General features: G+C 38.0%; 1 non-coding gene and 1 pseudogene across 1 annotated transcript; one reads left to right on the top strand and one right to left on the bottom strand.

Annotated features, from left to right (window-relative positions):
- Positions 1-25,726, top strand: part of LOC136236089 (uncharacterized) — a 109,265-nt pseudogene extending 83,539 nt beyond the window's left edge.
- On the bottom strand, positions 14,141-14,247 carry LOC136201673 (small nucleolar RNA R71). The gene has a single exon (XR_010674017.1). It is a non-coding gene; the product is annotated as a small nucleolar RNA R71 (small nucleolar RNA).
- Positions 25,727-26,479: the final 753 nt, after the last annotated feature.

The raw sequence follows: 26,479 nt of genomic DNA, 5'->3' as shown, positions 1-26,479 counted from the left end.
TCGGACGATGAGGAAATGGCCATGTTCACAAGGAAGATGAAGAAGCTGTTCAGAAAAAATGAAAAGAAAAGCAAGAGGCCATTCAGAAGAAGCGACAGGTACAAAGCTGAGTCCAGTGACAAATACAAAAAGGATAGCTCCAAATCTGTCACATGCTTTGAGTTCCATCAAACTGGGCACATTAAGTCAAGCTGCCCTAACCTAAAGAAAGACAAGAAGGGAAGCAAAAAGGCAATGGTGGCCACATGGAGTGACAGCAACGACTCAACATCGTCAGAAGCTGAAGCCACTGAGTCGGCAAACATATGCTTCATGGCCGATGGCGCTGCTGACCACACTCAATCTGAGCATGTTGACCTCTCTGAAGAATCTCAGCATGAGGAATACTCAAATGAGGTAACATACTTACATTTGCTTAGAAAAGAAATGATTAACACCCTGAGTGATTTATATGCACTAACTAAAAAGTGTAACAAGAAAATAAAGGCACTCAACAGGCGGTGTGACGAGATTGAAGAGGTCAAACTTAGTGACCTCCGATATCTTCTCCAAGACAACTCAACCTTGCATAGCAACATGGAAATTATGCATAAGTATATCTCGGGGATCCAATCAGATTCAAAGAAACTGAGAAAGGATGTCACAAATCTTCAGAGCCAAACTAAAGGCTCAAACAAAAATAAATCCCATGCTGAGTACCCACGTACTAGTCAGCATAAACAGTTCACTCAATGTGACTGTTGTGGAAAAAGGGGACACACAAGAGATGTGTGTTGGTATAACAAGCGGATTGTCCAATGTGACTTCTGCGGAAAGAAAGGACATACCACTAAGGTATGTTGGCATGCTCAGCACAATGGTTCTGACCAAAAACAAAGTCACCCCAAGAGGGTAACATTCTGTGACTTCTGTGGTAAAGCTGGCCACACAATAAAAGTATGTCGTCACAAGTTAAAATATGACTTTGCACCTATTTATCCTAACAAACGAGTACCCAAAAAGAATTGGGTACCTAAAGATGAATGATTCAAAATGTAGGTGAGCCTGAGGTGCGTGGAGAAGTCAAAACTATGGTATATTGATAGTGCATGCTCGAGGCATATGACTGGTGATGAAACTCAGTTCATCACCCTTGAGCTTAAACAAGGTGGAAATGTCAGCTTTGGAGATAATAAGAAGGGTAAGATAGTAGGATCAGGTACTATCAGAGGTAATCCCACCATTGAGTCAGTCTCCTTAGTTAAGGGTCTCAAAGATAACCTATTGAGCGTAGCTCAGCTTTGTGATAGCGGTAGACATGTTATATTTGATGCTACTCAGTGTCAGATACTCGAGGGGAAAACAAAAAAATTGATTTTAATTGCCCCTCGTGTTGACAATGTGTATATGTTGAGTTTAGAAAAATAATTTTCCAAAAATATATGCTTAATGTCTAAAGAGGATAACTCCTGGCTATGGCATAGGAGACTTGGTCATGTAAGCATGGACCTCCTAGCCAAATTAGCTAGAAAGCAACTAGTTGAGGGATTGCCCAAATTGAAATTTGAAAAAGATCAATTATGTAATGCTTGTCAGCAAGGGAAACAAACGAAAAAGTCTTTTCAAAGTAAAAACATTATCTCAACCAAGAGACCATTGGAATTACTACACTTGGACCTTTTCGGACCTGTTCAGCCACTCAGCTTGGGCGGTAAAAAATTCTCCTTAGTCATTGTAGATGATTTCTCTCGGTATACTTGGATCATCTTGCTGAGTAGCAAGGATGAAACATTTGAGATGTTCACCACATTGATTAAAAAGCTTGAAAATGACAAAGACCTAAAAGTAGCTCATATTAGAAGCGACAATGGTGGAGAATTCAAAAACCAACAGTTTGACGAATTTTGTGAAACTGGGGGTATTGACCACAATTTCTCTGCTCCTAGAACGCCTCAACAAAATGGGGTCGTTAAAAGGAAGAACAGAACAATTGTCGAAATTGCTAGGACTATGCTGAGTGAAAATAGGCTTCCAAAGTATTTCTGGGGTGAAGCTGTCCACACAGCATGCTACATACTCAATAGGGCTTTAGTTAGACCTATTCTTAAGAAAACCCCATACGAACTTTGGAAAGGACGAAAGCCTAACATTGGCTACTTTCATGCCTTTGGGTGTAAATGTTTTATACTCAATACAAAAGATAACCTCGCAAAATTTGATGTTAAAGCCGACGAAGCGATCTTTTTAGGGTACTCAACTAACAGCAAAGCATATAGAGTATATAATAAACGAACTCAAATTGTTGAAGAATCTGTCCATATAGAGTTCGATGAAACTAACCCTGCAGGAAAGACAACTCAGTCTGCCGAAGATGAACCAAGCTCAGCTTCCGCTGACCAAACAGGAGCTACTGAGTCACCAGTACAAGGGCTGACCAAAGGTAAACACGAACCCGAAATCACCTTTGCTGACCAATCTATTCCTGCAGACGTTGTAGAAACACCTATTCCAGACAACTCAACATTACCCAAAGAAATAAAAATCCCAAAAGGACATTCAGAGAAGTCCATTCTTGATGCTGCTGACAACAAGCTGATGACGAGAGATCAGCTTAGAAAATATCTCAGCAATGTCGCATTCGTCTCTGTACATGAGCCAAAGAACTTTGTCGATGCTGAGCACGATGAATATTGGATCAATGCTATGCAGGAAGAGCTTGATCAATTCACAAGAAATGAGGTATGGGATTTAGTACCAAAACCTAGGAATCAAAAGACCATAGGAACTAAGTGGGTCTTTAGAAATAAACTAGATGAGAAAGGCAACGTAGTTAGAAATAAAGCCCAACTTGTAGCCCAAGGCTATAGTCAGCATGAGGGCATAGACTACGGAGAAACTTTTGCACCAGTTGCTAGGTTAGAGGCTATACGTATACTGTGTGCATATGCTAGCTATATGAATTTTAAGTTATATCAAATGGATGTTAAAAGTGCTTTTCTTAATGGCTTTATAAACGAAGAGGTATATGTTAGTCAGCCTCCAGGGTTTGAAGATCCAAAATGTCCAAACCACGTTCATAAACTCAAGAAGGCCTTTATATGGCCTAAAGCAAGCACCACGTGCTTGGTATGAGAGGTTAACCAACTTCCTGCTGGCCAGGAATTATGTCAGAGGCAAAGCTGACACAACCTTGTTCATTAAGAAAAAGGGTAAACATACCCTGCTAGCACAAATTTATGTAGACGATATAATCTTTGGTGCTACTGACGAATCTTTGTGCAAAGAGTTTAGTAAACAGATGCAAACTGAGTTCGAGATGTCCATGATGGGTGAACTCAACTTCTTCCTTGGACTTCAAATCAAGCAAGGTAAGAACGAAATTTTCATTAGTCAGTCCAAGTATGCCAAAGAAATGCTAAAGAAATTCGATATGGAAGATTGTAAACCCATATCAACCCCAATGGGTACTGATACTGTCCTATGCAAAGATGAGAAAGGTAAATCTGTAGATAGCAAGATGTATCGAGGTATGATTGGCTCTCTACTTTACCTTACCGCTAGTAGACCTGACATTCAGTACTCAGTATGTTATTGTGCAAGATATCAAGCTGACCCTAGGGAATCTCACCTTGTAGATGTAAAAAGAATCTTTAGATATTTGCAGAGCTCAGTTAATGCAGGTTTATGGTATCCAACCTCAAATGACTTCACACTCATTGGATACACTGATGCTGACTATGGACGAGATAAGCTTGAACGTAAAAGTACTTCGGGAGGATGTCACTTCCTTGGAAGCTGTGTGGTATCTTGGTTCAGCAAGAAGCAGTCATCAATTGCCCTGTCTACAACTGAAGCTGAGTACGTAGCTGCCGGAAGCTGTGTTGCACAAGTCCTATGATTAAGCAACAGCTTGAGGATTATGGAGTTAAAACAGAAACAATTAAAGTCAAATGCGAAAACAAAAGCGCCATTGACCTATCTAAAAATCCAATCCAACACAGCAGAATGAAGCATGTCAGCATAAGGCATCACTTCATTAGAGATCATGTACTCAAGGGTGAGATCAAGCTGACCTACATTCCAACAGATGAACAGCTTGTGGATATCTTTATCAAGCCTTTGGCTCGTGAGCAATTCAACATACTAAGGGAAGCTATCGGTATGACTAATCCTCTTCAATAGAACTATGTGCTTATTTGAATGTTGAGTGATTACCATGCTGAGTGATATGTGCTAAATTAGTAACTTCTACATACTAAGCTTAATATGCGTTATAGAAAATCACCCTATGCTAAGTAAGACATACATGCTGAGTGATTAAGTTAGGCTGAGTTACTAAAGCAGTATGAAAACTCTCTATGTAAACAAACTGTGCACTCAGTGCCACAAACGTTTAGTATTCTGACAAACTGAGTAAAGCCCACTTGCAACATTAAATGCTAGCACGCGAATTAAATAGCCACCTAGGATGACGTAAGAAATAATGAGAAAACACATGTGCCGAATCTGTCATAAATGCCAGAATCTTTGTCGATTGATCATCTCGAGGTAAAACGGCTAGTTCAACGAATAGGATCAATTCGAACTTCTATAAATAGTGGAAAAATTCTCACTTATCTCTCTTTACGCTTGGAATTTCTTGAAATCAATCTCTTTCTCTCTCAAAATCCCAAACCTCTCAAAGATTTCTAAGAATCATGTCTAAGAACTCACAAAACCTGTCCGGTGCTGGTCCCGATAAAAACCACCCCGATGAAAATCCTAACTCTCAAGAACCTGGTCAGCATGACCAAACTCCGAACAAAAGCTCCCATGCTGACTTAGTTGCTTCATCGAAAAGGAAACAAAAGCAGGATAAGGGAAAGAAACCAATGGAACGTACCTACTCCCTGGTTTACAGCAGTGTAAGGGGATACAAAGTTGACCACTCCCGCTTGTTCTCGAAGGGATTTGTGGAAGCCAGGCAACCCTTCTGTGAATGGATCTCAAAGAATGGCTGGACCGAGCTGTTCTCGATTCGAGAAGCCACCTACCCTGAGTTAGTAAAGGAGTTCTACACTAATCTAAGAGTCGCTGACGACAACCGGGACTACATGGCCACCAAGGTTCAAGGAAAATATATCTTCATCAATCCTTCTTACCTTGCCTCACTGCTAAAATTAAAAAACGAAGGAGCCAAACTTAGAAAATCAGGTGACCATGACAAAATTGATTATCCCGCTAGTTTTTGCAAACCTGCCGGCCATATCGGGGAAATCTCTAGCACATCCATGGGTCAGAATCAGAAGATGGCCCACTATATACTGACCAACTTCCTCTTCCAAAAAATCAATGCTGCATCCTTAGCATCCAACTTCGAGCAATGCTTTATATGGCACATGCTGACCTATCAGCCGATCAGCATGCCGATCTTTCTCATCGGTGGTTTCCAGCAAAGTACGGGTACCCTTAGATTAGGCTCTCTAATCACCAGAATTCTCAAAGACCACCAAGTAAGCTTAGTGGAGGAAATTAACGTCTGGGGCACAGAGATCACAGCTGCTGTATTGTTTGGTCTTGCCTTCGATCAACCAATAGGGCCTAAGAAAGGAAAAGGAGCCGCAATTGAAGGTTAAGATCCGCAAAAAGAAAAGAAACCTGCTAACCGCACTCGGCATGATAAAAAAAGGAAAGCTGACCAGGCAGCTAAAGACATTACCACAGTTCCAAAGAAACTGAAAATTGTGTCAATGGGAAAGAAGGCTGAAGCTGAGCGAAGTCAGAAAGCACCTAAGTCAGCTGAGAAAAGAAAAAGGCAAGATGAGCCTAAAGAAGAAAGTGAAGAGACTCCAGATCAACCTCTGCACAAGAAAAAGAAGAATTCTGGCTTGCAACCTATTGAAGCTCCTCTTAACCTGATAGTAACTCCTGACTCCCATTTTGTGAGAAGTCAAGGCATTGATCTCGAAAGACCACCAACTGACCAAGAGGAAGAAGAATTTGAAAATCTCGGGGGACAGGTTGATACTGAGGAGCAAGAAAATGTTGAGCAAACTGAGGAACAAGAACATGTTGAGCAAACTGAGACAGCAAATGTTGAGCAACATGAGGAAGTGGATGTTGAGCCAACAATAGGTGCTGAGCATGAACAGATAGTCAATACTGAGCTGGTTGAAGATCAAGTTGAGCCCACATCACAAGAACATGCTGACCTAGGGGTACATTCACTTTCTGGCTCTATTGATTCCATTCAAGATGACCCCTCTCCTCCTAAAGCTAAGAAATTGAGAAGGCTTAAGAAAAAGGCTCAGAAGTCGCCAATCATTGACCTTTTGGGTGATTCTCCTCTGCGAGATCCTATTATTGACATATCGGATATGCAGTTCCAGTTCTTCTCGAATCCCACTGAGCCTTCTCCAATGGAACTTCAGAAAAATCAAGCCTTTGTTACTCATCTTGAGGAACAAGCTAAGTCTCCGGAAAATCCAATTCCTGCCGAGCAAGAGCTCGAAGTCCAAGCTGCTCCAAGCACAAAGCATGCTAAGGAAAACCATGCTCAGCCTGAGTTAACTCCTCCCTCACCAACTCAAACCAACAATGAGCAGGTCAACATCTGTGATGATCCACCTCCTTCCCATCCAATATCGCAGAATGTTGAGCAGTCAGTTCCTGCTGCCAATCAAAGTCCAGTTGTTACCCAAGCTGGCCCCTCTGCTTCCACCAGATTTTCGGCAACTGAGTCACTTCCTGAAACAACATATGCCTATCTTCACGCTACTGAGTCCGGACGTCGCATTATTGACTCTGCTCAAACTATTCTTCAAGATTTGAATACCTCTCATGCCGATGCTGCTGGGTCTGCTAATATTGAGTCACCCCAAATCTCATCTATCACTCAGCTCCTCAATGAGATCAAGGGTCTCAAAGATTTGGTAAGTGTAATGGCAACGGTCCAAACACAGCAACCCAAGCAAGAATCCATCGTCAAACTGGCCGAACTGCAGTTAATGATGGTGAATCACTTGAATTCCCTTCAAGGCCAAATTAATACTCTTTCTGCGGTCAACACGTGCTATGCTACCTCTGCTGAGTTGAATCAACATTTTACCAAGTTGAATTCTGAGCTGACCAGCACTCACGAGCTAATCTCCTCAACTTCTCAATGTTCGGTCGAACAAATAAGCGAAGCTGTCCGTCTACTCAACTTGAGTAAAGAGGAAATGGAAACTGATCAACTCAAGACCAATGAACTATTGCAATACTCTCGGGCAACTTACAAACATGTGCATCACACAAACGCTCAATGTTAGTTTTATGATTCGGGTCTGCTTAAAATGTACTATCAAGCCTATGCCCAGCTGACTGACACAATCACATGGCTTGGAAAATCCCAGGAGTATATACTAAGTATGTTCAGTGCGTCCATCCGCATTCCTCGCGATACCTTAGACGATGGTATACCTATTTTTGATGGGTTAAGGGAAAGCACGAAGAGGCTTAAGGCTTATTCAGTCAGATTAACTCGTGCTGCTCTCAATGACACCTTTGTTCCTCCTCCGCCGGATGGTGGAAAAACGGGGGAGAAAGAACAAACTGATAGAACTTAGCATGCAGGGGAAGCGTCCGGTAGTCAGCAACAAAAAGGAAAAGGCAAAATCAATACTGCCCATGTCCAAGTCAATAGGAAGAAGTAGTTTAGCTAGGTTGCTAACTTTTATTCTTGACTTGTATTGTGAATTTTGTCTTACTGACTATCTATATATTATGCATCTTTTTATTCCAAACTGATTAATTATATGCGATGATCACTTACGTTTTGTGCTTTATGTTGATCCGTCTTAATTAATCTTAATTGAACAAACAAACAAAAGAAAAAGAAATAAACTCAATCCACATTAGACTTGATACATCTACTATGAAAAAGATTTTCTCATAAAACTAACCATGTATCAAAACTGAGTTAGAACACATTGACCTCTTCTGAAAAGATGACCTAGGCTCATCTGAATTAGATCTTGTAAGGTCTAGAATTGAACTAAGTCAGTATAAGCATGCCTTAATTTTACTCAATTGAATCTTAGAAGGTTTAGAGTTAAGTTAAGTCAATAGATGCAACCCTTACGGGGGAGTAATTTCAGAAGTAATAAAAAGAATGTCAATCATGGGGAATCTTAATGCTGAGTTCCATCAATTAAATATTTTGCCAACATCAAAATGGGGGAGTTTGTTGAAACACCTTTCCACACGATTTTGATTTGACAAAATCATTTAAGTTAATCCATGATTAAGGGACAATTAAATTTAAGTGCTTTGATTTAATTATACTAATATGTTTATTCAATGTTGAGTATAAATATAAATAGAAATAAAAAGTAAGACAGGACAAAGCTGGCATATGATCACAACACAAGCTGAGTAGAGTGGAACTCAGCATAATAGAAGACAAGTCATCTTCGGAACAGAAGCTTAGAGATCAAGAAGCTGAGTGGAGTGAAACTCAGTATCAAGAATAGAAGAGTCTTCGAACTAAGTTCTTGCAGAATGAAGCTGACCATGGAAGATGAGTAAAAGAAAGCTCAGTATCTGGATTAACAACAATCAGAAGCCAACGAATAACAAAGCCATGCCGAGTGATCTTCAGGACAGCACCAAACATCCGTTAGCTAAAAGACAAGTTCGACAACTGTCTGAACCAATAATAGGAACCTCGGAATTACGCACAAAAATGATTTCGAGATGCATGTGTCAAACGTCCGTTAGCTAAAAGACGAAACATGTATAAGAAGACAGAACTGCTAGAAAAGGACAAGCCTGACACCTGAGGAAATCAGACGACAGGATTGGCCTGCAAACATGAAGCTGACCAGAGCCTTGTCTCCCAAAAGAGCCGTTTTGGATTCAACGGGCAAATCAAATTCAAATGATTTGATCTTCAGATTGCAACTATAAAGAGACAAGTAAACCTCTTGGAACATAGCCGATTTACAGAAAATACAAGTGAGAAAAATACAAGCACAAAGCACATCAAAACAAAAGAGATCTTACACCAACTTTTCTATTCTGTGTAAAAGCTAGAGTGATCTTGTAATCATCTAAAGTGTTCTTCATTCGAAAAGAACAATTTGTATCAATTGTAAATTGAGAGTGTTGTGCTGAGTGTTTGGTTGTAAATACTCAATGGTAGAGAAACCTAAGTGTTCGGTTATAACACTTAGTAGGAGTTGAGTAGACGAATAGAGGAATGTACTCTTGCATATTCAACTGCCTTGTAAACGGTTTGTGCTCTACCTTTAAGGAGCTCAGTATTGGATTTCAAAAGCCCGGAGGGACTCTGGGGACTGGACGTAGGCGGAGAGGCCGAACCAGGATAAGTCGTGTTGAGTAATCTCTACCTCTCTCAATATATATATATATATATCTGTATGTGTTGCTTGTTATATTTACTCAGCATACAAATTGTCTAAATTGATATTGAGTAAATAAGAGTGCTGAGTTGAAAGCTGACCACAAAAGTGTTAATTTCCAACTCATATGCTAAATAGCTCTAGTCAATATCTGGCTAAAGCTATCTTACGCTACAATCGGCCGTGCTGACCAAAGCTGAGTTATTCAACTCAAAGAAAATATATTAAGTCAACTTAATTAAAATCAAAAAAGTTACATTAGTTCCTAACCCCCCCCCTTGGAACTAATCACACGGGATCAACACATAGCGCTAGCAGAACTGCAGCCAAGGTTCTTCAATCAAGTTTTTTTTTCTGGCCAACACTTTTTAAAGATGCCAATCTGTTCGTTCGCACTTGCAATGAGTGCCAACGAACATGCAATATCTCAGCTAGAAATGTCATGCCCCTCAACAACATAGTTGTTTGTGAAATTTTTGATATATGGGGAATAGATTTTATGGGTCCATTCCCTACATATTTTGGGCATAAATATATCTTAGTGGCTGTAGATTATGTGAGCAAGTGGGTTGAAGTAATGGCTAGTCCCACCAATGACGCCCGTGTGGTTGTAAAATTCCTGAAAAGGCTGTTTGCCCGATTCGGTGTCCCACGAGCAATCATTAGTGATCAAGGAACCCACTTTTGCAATGCCAAATTTGAGAAGCTGATGGGCAAGCTTGGAGTCTCTCACAGAATTGCCACACCTTACCATCCACAAACAAGTGGACAGGTGGAGATTTCCAATCGTGAAATCAAAAGAATTTTAGAAAAAACTGTTGGCAGTTCTAGGAGAGACTGGGCAAACAAGCTTGATGATGCTCTTTGGGCATATAGGACGGCCTATAAAACACCAATCGAAATGTCTCCGTTTAGATTGTTATATGGAAAGTCTTGTCACCTGCCGGTTGAAATGGAACACAGGGCCTTCTGGGCATTAACATTTTTAAATTTTGAGCAACAGGTTGTTGGAGATCAGTGAAAACTTCAACTTTGTGACATGGAAGAGTTCAAGTTGTTCTCGTATGAAAATGCCGTGAATTACAAAGATAAAACAAAGGTGTGGCACGATAGAAAAATCCAGACAAAGATGTTCCACGAAGGTCAAAGAGTTCTCTTGTACAATTCGAGACTCAGGTTGTTTCCTGGGAAGCTGAAATCAAGATGGATAGGACCTTATCTGGTACACAAGGTGTTTGGTCATGGTGCAGTTGAAATTGGCAAGGAGGGTCAGGAACCTTTTAAGGTGAATGGGCAAAGATTGAAACCCTATTTAGAAAACGATCACACAAGGAAGATCGATACAGTTCACTTCCAGGATCCCCCAAGCCAGTAGAAACACAAACAGGGTGTTCTCTACAAACACCAATTATAGCACAAGTAACATTGCATTTAAATTAGTTTCAATTTCAAATTTTGTTAAGTAGTGTCAAAAGTAGTTTAGATCCATTTTGTGTCGAGCAGTGGTCCGTAATGCGTATCTCTGGAATAAGCACAATTGTAAAACTTACACCTTTTCATAAGGGTCACGTTTTACGATTGTACTTGTTCAAATAGGGAGTTGATTTACCCATCAAACAGGGCTATCATTGGAAGATGGGCGGCGAAATAAAAGCCTGAAAAGTAAAAACGTCTAATCCTATGTCACTAGGCTCTTATTTCGTTTGCTCTCTTTTTCTCGATGCAATCGAACGGATAGGGGAGTAGTAAATTCAAAATTTGAAACGTGACCGTTCGTCACCCAGAGGTCTATTCCAAGGTACACGCCTTTTGCCAATTTGTCCAGGTGGCATCCTTTGGACCGCCCTCATAAAGACGGGTTGGCAACAGACCGTTCCATCTCACCCTACTTAAGGAGACCTACCTCATTACGGTCCCTTGCTCGATTTGTTTTCTTTTTCATATATTTCTTTTCACTAGTCACCACATGTGTTGTGCTCTTTACCATTGGGAAACCCTATTTAAACTTGAGCACATCATGAGAACTCGTGGCTCTGGTAAGAAGGTCAAAATCGAGGGCTCATCGAAGAAAGAAAAAGCTAAGGGAAAAATGACGGGGGAAGGCTCAGTTGCTTTCATTCCGGACGAAAAATTGGTGAAAAAGCTTACTCAGTTCAAGGATGCGGCCACGCAGAAATACTACGAGGAACTTGCGCAACTAGAATTCGGGCCTGTGAGGACAGTTTGCTGGGACACCTTAAAAAGGATCAAACTTGATCAACGGGTGCGGAACCTCATGGAGGTAGGCCATTTCGGATGCTTCTTTGAAATGACTGAGCTGGCCTACAAAGAACTCACGCTGGAATTCCTGGCTACATTTAAGCACCATTCTGAGATTATTGACCCGGACGAAGAAGGCAAGTTTAGTTTCAGGCTAATGACTCACACCCAGTGGCCTTCATTGAACATGTTCAACAGTCTATTGGGTGCCACGGATGATGATGACATTGAGTCGGAAAGTTACAAGGAGGCGTTCACGCAAACCCCAGATGTATTTGACCCACATGCCTTCTGGCAATCTATTTCGAACCAGCCGAGGTATGTGTTAAGCCCAAAATATAGCTAAAATATCATCAATAATTACATCAATATTGCTACGAATTTATGCTATTTATAACTGTTTAGAAAGCTTTTACTCTCGAATATGTTTCTTTCTTGTAAGGTACATAAATATTTGGTAAAATCCAAATAGGAACGAAAAGAGCTCAAAAACAGAAGAAAACCCCTACAAAAGGAGTCGAAGACGACAGAAATTAATAACGCCAAATCGAGGACGAGAACAAAAGCCGAAGAAGTGAAAAATGTTCCGTGCCGCAACCGCGGCCCCCAAATTCTCGATCGCGACACGCGTTCTTCAGCTTCTCCTTCCCTTCGTTCGAAGACCAATTGATGCTCCCCCATTCTCGGTAGAGAATTTAATATTCTCGGTACGAGCAGGAGTCTGTAAAAGCCTAGTTGCACACTTTCGTTTTCGACGAAATACGATCGTTCGGGTGGATAAAGACGTCCTTTCACAACGGATACGATTCTTCACAACGGACACGACACTTCAATCAAGGCTCTTCAACATCTATAAATAAAGAGTTGATGGAGAGTTGAAGATATGTAGAAGAAAGAGATTAGTATAGAATTTATGCAGAAATTCCGAGTCAAGTGATTCAGAAGTTAGATTTCGATTCTGTAAAAAGCAATATGATGTACACACATTGTTTATTCAATAATAACAAGTTCAGTAGCGTTTAGACATTGTTCCAATTTAGTTTTCATTTTGGTAGTAGACCGACCCAGTCTCTATTACGAAGATTCAACAAGAAGATTGAGTAGAGGATCCGCCCCTGAGCCTGACAAACTCTAACGAAACCCAAGGAAAGGATTGACAACCCGTTCACTTGCAAGTCGTCGAATGTTTCCATGCTCCATGTTCTCTGTAAACTTGTATCAATTTATATTTCATCTAATAAAGTCTGTTTTATTCGATAGATTTTTATGCAGCACTTTGGTGAAGGATCCGAAGTGGATGCTGGTGTTTTCATTAAAACGTATTTAATTCAAAATCTTTACAAGGAAACTTTGTTGAACACTTAGGCAAATTATTATCTCGAAAGAGTTTTAATTTGATTAAGGGCAATTATCCCGGATAGGGTTTTGTCATGTTCAAAGCCAAATAATTAGAGGTTCCGTCATTTATTTCATCTTTATAATTCATACAAAGTTTAAAGTTGTTTTCTTTGCTTAATGCAAACAAATACATTTGTTTACTTTTCTAAAAAGCACTAAACGTTCCTATCTTGCAAATTCATTCTTAAATCAGAGTATTTTCTAACATCTTCATACTCTAATCTGATTCTTATTCTAGCAATTTCAAAACCAAAACCGATTAAACGGTTTTCCATATTATAAACCTTAAAAGTAAATTTAACCGATTCTAAATAAGTTTTGTTTAAAAAACGTTCCCTGTGGGATCGATATCTTTTATTACTACAAGCGTATACCGTGCACTTGCGGAAATCGCTCAACAAGTTTTTGGCGCCGTTGCCGGGGAACGCCAAAATTTTTGACAAAATTTTAAATTTTTCGTGTTTTATTACGAATCTAGGTTTATTCATACTTATTTTAACTTTTTTATTTTATAATTTTCAATAACTAATATATTTATTCTTCAAATTCTGTTTTGTAGGTAGTTTCCGTTCGTGCAAGATTTCAAGTTCATGCGCAGTTCTCGAAGTTCAGGCATACCACCAAAACCACTAGACCCAGAAATTGAAAGGACACTTAAGAAGAACAAAAACAACACCAAAAACAAAAACAAAACCAAAAACAAAAACAAAACCCCAGTAAAGACAAAGACTGAGTCTAGTATAATGGCAGACCCACCAACACTTATGGATTACGCTAGGCCAGGTGTGGCCGGTGTAACCAATAGTATCGTTAGACCCAGAATCACCGCAAACCAATTTGAAATTTAGCCTGCGTTGCTTAATATGTTGCAAAATAATGTAACATTTTATGGGTTAACTAACGAAAATTCTAACACCCATTTAACAAATTTCCTTGAAATTTGTGACACTTTTAAAATCCCAGATGTGACTGCAGAAGCAATCAAACTTCGCCTTTTTCCTTTCACTTTGAAGGATAGGGCTAAAGAATGGTTAACTTCTATGCCAGCCGCAAATTTTGCCACTTGGGAACAATTAGCCCAAGCGTTTTTATCAAAAAAATTTCCTTTAGCAAAAACCGCAAGAGTCATTAAAGACTTAACATCTTTTTCTCAAAATGATAATGAAACTCTTTATGAGGCTTGGGAACGTTTTAAAGAACTTCAACGTTTATGCCCACACCACCAATTGCCCGCTGAACTTTTAATGCAAACATTTTATAATGGACTAAATCCTACAACTAGAGGTTCATTGGACGCTATGTCTGGAGGGTTATTCATGAAGAAAACATCTGCCCAAGCAAGAGAACTTTTGGAGGAAATGGCAATCAACAGCTGTATGTGGCCCGCGGAACGTGGACACGTACCAATAGTGAAACCATCACCCTCAGCAACTTCATCAGTTAAAGGTATAGTGAATCTTGATCCAGTAGCGATGTTGCAAGTCCAATTTTCTGCCTTATCGCACAAAATTGATAGGTTTATGGCACTGTGTGATCCTAATGGTAACCCAATCCAAACGGATGTGGACTACAAAGGTATGAGTGAAATTGAACAGGTAAATTTTGTCCAAGGGCAAAACCAAAATAATAACCCTTATTCCAATACATATAATCCTGGATGGAGAAATCATCCTAACTTTAACTGGAGAGATAATAATAATAATACTAATGCTAATCAAAATCGTACTGCTAATTATCAAAATCAATCAAGAGATACGATTAGCACTTTATCTTCTAAAATCGACAAATTCATTGATGCTATGAGCGGAAAAATAAGTAATCATGACGATGGTTTTAAACGGATCGAGAATAAATTCGATCAGCTTATTAAAAACCAATCATCTAGCATCCATAATTTGGAGATTCAAATTGGACAACTCGCTAAATCAATTCCATCCCGCAAAGAGGGAAGTCTTCCAAGCCATACGGAAGAAAATCCGAAAGAGCATGTTAAGGCTATCACTCTTCGTTCACGGAAAAATTACTTAGGCCCGGAAATGCCCGGAAATTCGACTTTACCTGGAACTGATTTACCAAAGCCCAAAGAAGATACATTAAAACAAAAAGATGCAGCAATTGACTCTAGTACAAAAACTTTTGTACCCAAACCACATTTTCCACACAAAGTCCGCAATAAGGACTATGACAAACAACTTTTAACATTTTTAGACAAACTTAAAAATTTGCATATCAATTTGACGTTTATGGATGCGATTACGCAAATTCCCAATTATGGTAAATTCCTCAAAGATTTAATTTCAAAGAAAATAAGTTGGGAAGGAATTTCATCCATTTCACTAACTAAAGATTGCAGTTCGATTGTGTCAAGCAATTTGCCTACTAAACTCAAAGATCCCGGATGTTTTACCATTCCGTGTAAATTGGGAGATATTGAATTTCCCAGTTGTCTCTGTGATTTAGGAGCAAGCATTAACTTGATGCCATTATCTATTTTTAATAAGTTAGGCTTAGAAGAAGACATCAAATGTACCAATATGGTTTTGCAATTAGCGGATCAAACCACTAAAAGACCATACGGTATAATTGAGGATGTTTTAGTTAAAGTTGACAAATTTATTTTTCCTACCGATTTCGTTATTTTAGATTTTGCTTATGACGTAAATTGTCCGCTAATCTTTGGTAGACCGTTCATGAACACGGGACGTGCTCTAGTTGATGTGTCGGAAGGGAAAGTAGTTTTTAAGAATAGGAGATGATAAGATTGAGTTTGATATGAATCAAGCAATGAAATATCCTATGGAGGATTTCACTTGTATGAAACTTGATTTAATTGAAGAATGTGTAAATGACATTGTTCAAAAAGAAGAAATAATAGAACCTATAATGAGTGAGGAACTAGAAGATAAGGACCCAGAACCTTTGATTCGAGAAGATGGACCAGTTCCACCTTCAATTATAGTTCCACCTAAATTAGAACTTAAAGAATTACCAAGTCATTTGAGGTACGCTTTCTTAGGTGAAGGCGATTCTCTACCTATAATTATCTCTAACAAATTAACACAAGTTCAAGAAGAGAAATTGAAAGAAGTTGTTAGAAATAGGATAGGAAGTATGGGTTGGCAAATTTCAGACTTAAAAGGTATTAATCCGAGTATTGTAATGCACAGAATTCACTTAGAAGAAGATAAGCCACCTAAAGCGGATAGGCAAAGACGCCTAAATCCCAATATGAAGGAAGTAGTAAAAAATGAGATTACTAAACTTTTAGACAATGGAATCATTTATCCTATCTCGGATAGTGAATGGGTTAGTCCAATCCATTGTGTACCTAAAAAGGGAGGCATAACAGTTGTAAGGAATGAAGAAGGTGAATTAATACCTACACGAACCACCACTGGTTGGAGGGTTTGTATAGATTATAGAAATCTAAATAAAGCAACTAGGAAAGATCATTTTCCTCTTCCTTTCATTGATCAAATGATCGAAAGGATAGCTGGTCATGCTTTCTACTGTTTTCTAGATGGTTACTCCGGATTCTTTCAAATATACATTTACCCGGATGACCAAGATAAAACAACCTTCACATGTCCTTACGGAACATTTGCATATAGGAGAATGCCTTTTGGTCTATGTAACGCACCTGCAACATTTCAACGTTGTATGACTGCGATTTTTAATGATTTCATTGAAGATATCATGGAAGTTTTTATGGACGATTTTTCAGTTTATGGAGATTCTTTTGATTCGTGCCTAAAAAACTTGGATAAAGTTTTGTCTAGGTGTGAAGAAACAAATTTGGTATTAAACTGGGAAAAATGTCATTTCATGGTTGACGAAGGAATTGTTTTAGGTCACAAAATATCTGAAAAAGGATTAGAAGTGGATAGAGCAAAAACTTCAGTAATAGAAAAATTACCCCCCTCCAACTACTGTTAAGGGAGTAAGATCATTTTTAGGACATGCCGGTTTTTACAGAAGATTTATTAAGAATTTTTCTGTAATTTCCAAACCACTCACTAATCTACTCATGAAAGATTCCACCTTTGATTTTAATGAAGATTGCGTTAAAGCTTTCGAAACATTAAAAACAGCTTTAGTCAGTGCACCTATTATTGCTAAACCCGATTGGGATTTACCATTCGAAATTATGTGTGATGCAAGTGATTTAGCTGTCGGATGTGTTTTAGGTCAAAGGAAGGATAAGAAACTTCATGTCATTTATTATGCAAGTCACACACTGTCCGGTGCACAATTAAACTACACCACAACTGAGAAAGAAATGTTAGCTGTAGTTTTTGCATGTGATAAGTTTAGGTCATACTTGTTAGGTTCGAAAGTTATTATTTATACTGATCATGCAACATTAAGATATTTAATTGCTAAAAAGGATGCAAAACCGCATCTAATTAGATGGGTTTTATTGTTACAAGAATTTGATATAGAAATAAAAGACAAAAAGGGAGTAGAAAACCTTGTCGCCGATCATCTATCGAGACTTGAAGATGAGAACGGTCCCATAGGTGAAACTAACGGTATACGAGATGATTTCCCTGATGAACATCTCTATCAAATGAAAAGCGTCATGTCACCATGGTATGCAGATATTGCTAATTATCTTGCAGCCAATATTGTTCCGGAAGGATTAAATTTCCAACAAAAGGAGAAATTTTTCTTCGACATTAAACAGTATTTTTGGGAAGATCCTTTTTTGTTCAAGACTTGTGGTGACGGGATAATTAGGAGATGTGTTGGTGAAAATGATTATGAATCCATAATGTCGGAATACCATTCTAGCTCTTATGGAGGACATAATGGAGCTAACAAGACAGCAGCTAGAATATTTGAATGTGGTTTCTTTTGGCCTACGATGTTTAAAGACGTCCGTTCATTTATTACTCGATGTGATAAGTGCCAAAGAACATGAAATCTAGGAAGGAAAGATGAGATGCCCCTCACAACCATATTAGAAGTTGAAGTCTTCGATATGTGGGGAATAGATTTCATTGGACCTTTTCCCCCTTCTTTTGGTAAAACTTACATATTAGTTGCCGTTGATTATGTTTCAAAGTGGGTTGAAGCAATTGCAACCCCGACGAACGATTCTAAAGTTGTCGTTAATTTTCTTGACGATATATTTTGTAGATTTGGTTGTCCAAGAGTCATCGTTAGTGATGGCGGTACTCATTTTATAAACCGAAGTTTTGAAACGCTTATGAAAAAATACAGAGTACGCCACCGCGTGTCTACGCCATACCATCCTCAGTCAAATGGTCAGGCAGAGATATCAAATAGAGAACTCAAATGGATTCTAGAAAAAACAGTTTCATCCTCAAGAAAAGATTGGTCTTGTAAACTAAATAATGCGTTATGGGCATACCGTACTGCATTTAAAACACCAATAGGAATGACTCCATACCGCTTAGTGTATGGGAAGGCATGTCATTTGCCAGTCGAATTAGAACATAAAGCCTATTGGGCTATTAGGGAACTTAACTTTGATTTACGACAAGCAGGTAAGAAACGTTTGCTCGATTTAAATGAGTTAGATGAGTTACGCCATCTATCTTACGAAAATGCAAAGATTTATAAAGAAAAAGTGAAAAAATGGCACGATGCCAAAATTAAAGTCAAACACTTTAATGTTGGGGATAAAGTGCTGTTATTTAATTCACGACTTCGTTTATTTCCAGGAAAACTTAAGTCCAGATGGATAGGACCATATTTAGTCATCAAAACATTCGACTATGGTTCTTTAGAACTGGAAGGTCCTAATGGAATTCGTTTCAAAGTTAATGGTAATCGATGTAAAATCTATTACGAAAATATTTCACAAATAGGAATTCCGTTCGTAACGAGATTATCTGACGTATAAATCACTCAGTTTTTCGATCGCAGTTTATTTTGTTTTGTTTCTTTTTATATATTTTTGCTCATTTTTTTTTCCAAATGCCATTTTTGTGATTAGATGACTTTATGTTATGATTTAAATGCATAAAATATGTTTATTTCATGATTTTAGATTTAATTTTAGGAAATTAGAATGAAATTGAAGTTTCAGGCAATTCTCTGCCGAGAATTTGGAATTCTCTACCGAGAATTCTATTTTTCAGATTTGTCCAAATAGGTTAGGTTTTCTCTGAACTTACCGAGAATAATAAATTCTCTACCGTGAATCAGGAAATGGGTTACGATGCCTGATTTCCGCAAGGAAATCAGCGTGTCGCGACCGAGAATTTGGAATTCTCGGTCGCAACACGCGTTTTTCCTGCACAATCAGGTCTGAATCATCCTAAACCTTTAGACGAACCCTTTGACAAACGAAACCTTAAGTTTTTTCATTTCCGAAAGGTGTAATTTTATACCTTTTCATGATTAAAACAACACCTCTCTTCATCCTACAATCTTATAAATTAGTCCTAGAGGATTCAAGTTCTGTTACAAATTTTTTTTTTTATCTTTGTCAGATTTCCGATTTCTTCAAAACACCATTTTTCATTAAGTAACAGAAACCTTGTTTCTTTACATTCTACACCATGCCTACCAAATACAAACCTTCAAGGCACAATGCTGCCTCAAGCAACAAACGCCCAGACTTATCCAAGCAATATGGGGCGCCTTTTCATATCTTCAATCACGATGAAGGTAGGCGTTACTGGAATCTCCGTTACAAATTCTTCACTGGAATGTTGTATATGGATGAATTTCTTAACACCCAACTTGGCATTAGTGATGACATAAGCCGCTATATGGAACGCCTAGGGTGGACAAAATTCGCCAAAATGCGATTTCCAATAATAGGCGACTGGATACTCGAATTCTTTTGTACCGTTCATTTCACTAACAAACGACGGGTACGTCTCAGTTTTCGTCGAGATGGCGAAATCTTCACTTTCGGCTATCCCGAGTTGCATGCTTGGTTTGGTTTTCCCCCGAGGGATACAATCAAATGTCATCTAGGAAAAGACATGACATCCACGGATATTTGGAGAATGCTCACTGGATTCTGGCGATTCAATTCAAAACTCGCCTATAATCACTCGTTTCGCTCCAACTCCATGTTGTATTTGCACAAATTCCTGTGTCACAGTTTATTCGGTCGCACATTCAGTAGTGTGGTCCGTGACACAGATCTTTATGTTTTTGGAGATATATTCCAGGGAAATGTAGTAGATTCTTCAAAAATTCTAATGGAGGGTCTTGTCGCCGCTTCTCGATCCAAGGATTAGAAGATTGGGTTCGGCAATATAATCTGTGGAATAATTCTTGGTACCAAGGGTACCATTGATGTTCCCTGGAGTGATGATGAATTCTTCCCGACGATAGACTATGAATTTCTCGAGCACGAAGGACTTGTGAAATGTGTCTTTCGCGCAGGGCCTCACTTTCTGTCTGCACCGGAACGTGAAACTTTCGTGCAGTTTCAAATTGATCGTATTAAGGCTAGAAATATCCCGCTTGATAGGGATGAGTATATAGAATAGTTTAGGTTTATATGTTTTATTTTTGTAAATATTTGTGTATTTTATGTTATTTAGTTTCATTCTTTGTTTTCTTTGTTTTGTTTTATTCAATAAATTTTTTATTTCATTTCAGTTCATTTATTAATTTTACAATGGTTAGATATATGTTTGTTCTATTTCTTATATAATCATGGTTAAATCTATATATAATCTATAATATTGAACAATCATGGTTTTCTTAATTAACACATATATTCACACTTAATCCAATTTCACAAATTTCATTCATTGAGTTTAAAACATTAATTTATTCACTTACTTAAATTCATATAATTAATATATATTTATATGCACTTATTATGCACTTAATATGATTCTTTTAACTTATATGCATAAATGAACATTTAAGTTTCATTAATTCTTCATAACCAATTTATTACACTTTAATTCAAATTATTAAGGTTAAACCTTTGGTTTTCCTTGCCATTAATGTCATTTATTTTAGTTTTTAAGTGCGGGGACACTTTATATTACATTCAGGAACCAATCCATCAACAAAATTGCACAAACCAAGTTATTAGGCATCCAAATAGCCAGTTTTGACTAATTCTCTACCGAGAATTAATAATTCTCGGTATGAGCAGCAAAAACGGACGGATTTCAGGGCAAAAATTCCCTGAAAGTCACATGCCACGGCCGTGGCTTTGCTATTCGCGGTCGCGACACGCGTGTTATATGCCCTTTTGATTCCGATTTTGACACAATTTTTGCCTATTCCTATTCCTATTCTACCTATACATCTACCTAATCACCCTATATAACCCTACCTCTAACACAAACCTCACATCACCTCTATTTTTACCCAATACCTTACTCCAAACTCTTCCCCAAAAACCTACTTTTACTCTTCCCAATTTATTCACTCCAATTTCTATCCTCTTTTCCATTCAATCACTTCCAATTACAACTCCCAAACTCATCTTCAAGCTTTGCTCTTTCTCTCAATTCCTTTTTCTTCTTCTTCTTCTTCTCAAACCCTACACACCATTACCATGGTAAAGACTAAACGTGTTGGTAACAATCCCGTTATTATGGAAGCTAATCGCCTTCGGGTTCAATGTGGAGCTTATTTCGACATCGCTTCGGAGGAGGAAGCCGCTCGTTTCAAACATTTTTCACAAACCGACCGCCAATTTGTAGATATGCACTTCCTAGACTTCCATTAGGTACCGAAGGCGGCGGAGAGGCGGACGGCGAGGAGGATGAACCACAAGCTCAACCACAACCCCAAGCACCTCAGGCGGATGATCCGGTGGATTTGCGGATGATTTTGAACCAAATCAATTCCAACAATCGTCAAATGAACTTAAGAATTGATGATTTGGTAGAAAACAACATGGTGATGAATGACAACCTCAACCTTTTGAGGCGTGAGCATAGATCGACTCGGCATCAGATGCTTTCCTTTTTCCGACGCCGAAATGTGGAGACTTCACCTACACCTCCGGATTCCCCGCCTCAAGCATAGGTTGTTTTCTTTTAATTTTATTTTTATCTTGTTATAATTTGGTACACTTTTAATTTTCCTATGTTTGGTACAATTTTCCATTTTTTTTATGTTGAATATTTCATTTGCTACAATTTCTATCTTTATTATCGTATGCCTTATTTCGTATTTACTTTTTATGTTTTCTCACTTTTTGCACCAATGAGGACATGGTCCAATTTAAGTGTGGGAGGAGATATACATATATCATTTACACATATACGAATAAATGCAACACGAAAATATTATTTTGCAAAACGAAAAAAAAAATGCAACGAATAATTTTTTTATGCAAATGCAACACTAATATATTGCAACACATTTTTTTTTCATATGTTCATAAATTAACCATAAGTTAATATGATTATTTGTTTAGGTTATCATTATCGTTAGAAAAAATATTTCTATACGTATACGGGTAATATTTTTCAATTTTTTTTTACAAAATCTCCGATACGATTTTAAGTAAAATTGTCTCGAGTGAATGTATTTTAATTAAATAAATTTTTTATTTTCAATCTCTATTTTATATCATGCAATTCATGATACAATAAATCTTATTTTAAATTTTCAATTAGGTTTATAGGCATTAAATTGAACTAAACAATTTTAGCTCGGTTTGATTTCGTCTTACATTAACACCAATTGAAGTTTTTAAGGAAACTTTAGCCATAATACATGTTGAATTTTAAGTCAATATAGGATGAATGTGCTATCTTTCTTTTTTCCAAGTTACAATTTTAATTTTATAATTCATATTAATTAATCAATTAGTTGAATTCTTAACTTTTGGCCACGATTGAGACCAACCTTATCACAATCGAGGTATGAAAGGGAAGAAAATTAAGTACCGTTTACTTTTGGCCACGATTGCGACCACCCTTATCACAATCGAGGTATGGAAGGAACGTTAAAAAAATATAAGCGTGTTTAAGTTTAAAGTAACGATTGCGTCCACCTATGGCATGGTCGGTACCTCTTAAGCGAACACCAAGCAATAAAATACGTATAAAGTTACGATCAAGACCACCCTTATCTCGGGCATAACTAAGCAATAATTAACCTAAGTACTTATTTTAATTTAATATATCTCATATATTAGTTTAGGTTTGGGAAAGGAAATTTTGTGCTTTGAAATGCCTTGAGACGAAAGACTCAAAAACATGCTTGCTTATATCGTCCCGAATGCTTCAATTCCAAATTGGAAATACAAGACGAGTGATATATCGTATATTATATTAAGTTAGTTTGATGTTTTGCGTATAAATTTGCCATGCGAAGTTAGTCTTTTCGGCTTAACTAATTTAGGATGTGATACAGAGATATATGTTTTATTTTTATAAAGAGATTAGTTAAAGAATAAATTCAGAGAAATTTTGCTCGGGACTAGCAAAAGATTAAGTGTGGAGATTTGTTAAGCCCAAAATATACCTAAAATATCATCAATAATTACATCAATATTGCTACAAATTTATGCTATTTATAACTGTTTAGAAAGCTTTTACTCTCGAATATGTTTCTTTCTTGTAAGGTACATAAATATTTGGTAAAATCTAAATAGGAACGAAAAGAGCTCAAAAACAGAAGAAAAACCCTACAAAAGGAGTCGAAGACGACAGAAATTAATAACGCCAAATCGAGGACGAGAACAAAAGCTGAAGAAGTGAAAAACGTTCCGTGCCGCGGCCGCGGCCCCCAAATTCTCGGTCGCGACACGCGTTCTTCAGCTTCTCATTCCCTTCGTTCGAAGACCAATTGATGCTCCCCCATTCTCGGTAGAGAATTTAATATTCTCGGTACGAGCAGGAGTCTGTAAAAGCCTAGTTGCACACTTTCGTTTTCGACGAAATACGATCGTTCGGGTGGATAAAGACGTCCTTTCACAACGGATACGATTCTTCACAACGGACACGACACTTCAATCAAGGCTCTTCAACATCTATAAATAAAGAGTTGATGGAGAGTTGAAGATATGTAGAAGAAAGAGATTAGTATAGAATTTATGCAGAAATTCCGAGTCAAGTGATTCAGAAGTTAGATTTCGATTCTGTAAAAAGCAATATGATGTACACACATTGTTTATTCAATAATAACAAGTTCAGTAGCGTTTAGACATTGTTCCAATTTAGTTTTCATTTTGGTAGTAGACCGACCCAGTCTCTATTACGAAGATTCAATGAGAAGATTGAGTAGAGGATCCGCCCCTGAGCCTGACAAACTCTAACGAAACCCAAGGAAAGGATTGACAACCCATTCACATGCAAGTCGTCGAATGTTTCCATGCTCCATGTTCTCTGTAAACTTGTATCAATTTATATTTCATCTAATAAAGTCTGTTCTATTCGATAGATTTTTATGCAGCACTTTGGTGAAGGATCCGAAGTGGATGCTGGTGTTTTCATTAAAACGTATTTAATTCAAAATCTTTACAAGGAAACTTTGTTGAACACTTAGGCAAATTATTATCTCGAAAGAGTTTTAATTTGATTAAGGGCAATTATCCCGGATAGGGTTTTGTCATGTTCAAAGCCAAATAATTAGAGGTTCCGTCATTTATTTCATCTTTATAATTCATACAAAGTTTAAAGTTGTTTTCTTTGCTTAATGCAAACAAATACATTTGTTTACTTTTCTAAAAAGTACTAAACGTTCCTATCTTGCAAATTCATTCTTAAATCAGAGTATTTTCTAACATCTTCATACTCTAATCTGATTCTCATTCTAGCAATTTCAAAACCAAAACCGATTAAATGATTTTCCATATTATAAACCTTAAAAGTAAATTTAACCGATTCTAAATAAGTTTTGTTTAAAAAACGTTCCCTGTGGGATCGATATCTTTTATTACTACAAGCGTATACCGTGCACTTGCGGAAATCGCTCAACAGTATGATGGTAGTGTTTCCAAGGCTTCAAATATTGATGACTACGCCGTCCGGTACCTCCATAAACTGGTCTCTGGCACCATCTTTGCCCGCGAAAACCAGGCCACTATTCCCCATGCCGACCTTACGGCTTTGTGGAGTATGACAACTGGGCCCAAAATGAATCTAGGCTATTGGTTTGGGGAGTACATTGCCAACTTCGGGAAGAAGAATTCCTCAGTCATCTGCTGTGGGAGCATCGTGACTCAGATTGCAGCAGAAATTGGGGTCGTTAAGCCAGAGGACCGCACCCGGCTCACTGTTGTAAACCACCCTGACCAGATTGATTTAAGGAGTTTACAGAGCATGTGTTTTGGGAAAATGGTGAATGGGAAGTGGGTCTGGATGGAAGGCTTTGTTGAATCAAGGAGAGTTGAAAGCCGTAAGAGAAAGAGTGAGCCTACTGTGTCTGTTTCCTCTGAGTCCGAGCAGATTGCGCCCGAAAAAGACCTCGCTTTTTACAAGAAATGTGCAAAGCTCACCAATGATGATATTATTTGTAAGTTCGATGCCCTGTTTGCACAGAATGTGGCTAACTGCGACCAAATCCATGCCCTGGAGCATAAAATTGCTATTCTACGAAGTGAGGTAGATATGCTGAAGCACCTCTGTGTAGAAGAGCATGGGCGGGAAAGTCCTTCGAGTGCCTCGATTAAAAGTCCGGTAAGAGCGAAATCTGCTGTCCCTGAAACAAATGACGCTACCTCCTCGAAAGGGGATGGTGCTGCTCCTGCTAAGGATCGAGAGGTTGATTCCTCTCGTTCCCCACTTGTCTAAAACCTCAAACTTGTCGCTATCCAAGCATCCGGTAACACTTATAACCCTTCTTTGTTTTTATTGTTACACTCCCATGTTATCATGTTATGATTCTTTTATCCTGTTGTTAGAGTAACATTGAGGACAATGTTAATTTTTATTTGGGGGTGGATTACATGCGTTTAAACTACTACAAAACTACTTGAGCTTAACATGATAAAAAGATGAAGCATGTTGTTGATGTAGTATGATGAGTTTAAGAAAATTTCCCTCTGATAAAATTTTGACGTCCTCGTTAAGCAAATCGCATAATGTGTTTATGTAGTCATTTCACTTTCTGTTCCTTTTCGCAATTGATTGTGCTTTTGTGATTGCAAATTTGAGGTGATAGCTTTGTTTTATTATTTGAGGTGATAGCTGTTGAAACACCGTTCCATAAGATTTTGATTTGACAAAATCATCCATGATTAAAGAACAATTAAATTTAAGTGCTTTGGTTTTAATTGTACTAATCTGTTTGTTCAATGTTGAGTATAAACTTAAAAACAAAAAGATATAAAAAGAAAGACAGGACAAAGTCAGCATGAGATCAAAGGACAAGGCGTGTAGAATTGAACTCAGTACCAAAGAATAGAAGCCTGAAGTTCAACAAAGCTAAGTGGAATGGAACTCAGCTTCAAAAGCTCTCTTACTAGTTGTCGTGCAAAACAAAACTGACCAAAAAGGGAACTCAGCATAAGAGTTAACAATAAACGAAGACAATGTATAAAGTAG

The sequence above is a fragment of the Euphorbia lathyris genome, chromosome 7, assembly GCF_963576675.1.
Source record: "Euphorbia lathyris chromosome 7, ddEupLath1.1, whole genome shotgun sequence".
In the NCBI taxonomy this organism is placed as follows: Eukaryota; Viridiplantae; Streptophyta; class Magnoliopsida; order Malpighiales; family Euphorbiaceae; genus Euphorbia; species Euphorbia lathyris.
This window is presented reverse-complemented; position numbering and strand designations above follow the sequence as displayed.